Genomic DNA, 815 nt, shown 5'->3' with positions numbered 1-815 from the left:
TTTTTTTTTTTTTCTTTTTTTTTTTTTTTGAGACGGAGTCTCGCTCTGTCGCCCGGGCTCGAGTGCAGTGGCTTGATCTCAGCTCACTGCAAGCTCCGCCTCCTGGGTTTACGCCATTCTCCTGCCTCAGCCTGCGGAGTAGCTGGGACTACAGGCGCCTGCCACCTCGCCCGGCTAGTTTTTGTTTTTGTATTTTTTTAGTAGAGACGGGGTTTCACCGTGTTAGCCAGGATGGTCTCGCTCTCCTGACCTGGTGATCCGCCCGTCTTGGCCTCCCAAAGTGCTGGGATTACAGGCTTGAGCCACCGTGCCCGGCCTTCTCTTTTTTTTTTTGACAGAGTTTTGCTCTTGTTGCCCAGGCTGGAGTGCAATGGCGCTATCTCGGCTCACTGCAACCTCCCTCTCCTGGGTTCCAGCGATTCTCCTGCCTCAGCCTCCCGAGTAGCTGGGATTACAGGCGTACGCCACCATGCCCAGTTATTTCTGTATTTTTAGTAAAGACGAGGTTTCATTATGTTGGCCACGATGGTCTCGATCTCCTGACCTCGTGATCTGCCGGCCTCGGCCTCCCAAAGTGCTGGGATTACAGGCGTGAGCCACTGCACCGGGTTCTTTCTTCTTTCTTCTTCTTCTTCTTCCTCCTCCTCCTCCTCTTCCTCCTCCTCCTCCTCCTCCTCCTCCTCCTCCTCCTCCTCCTCCTCCTCTTCTTCTTCTTCTTCTTCTTCTTCTTCTTCTTCTTCTTCTTCTTCTTCTTCTTCTTCTTCTTCTTCTCCTCCTTCTCCTCCTCCTTCTTCTCCTTCTTCTTTTCTTCTTCT

Source organism: Theropithecus gelada, chromosome 1, assembly GCF_003255815.1.
Source record: "Theropithecus gelada isolate Dixy chromosome 1, Tgel_1.0, whole genome shotgun sequence".
NCBI lineage: Eukaryota > Metazoa > Chordata > Mammalia > Primates > Cercopithecidae > Theropithecus > Theropithecus gelada.
This window is presented reverse-complemented; position numbering follows the sequence as displayed.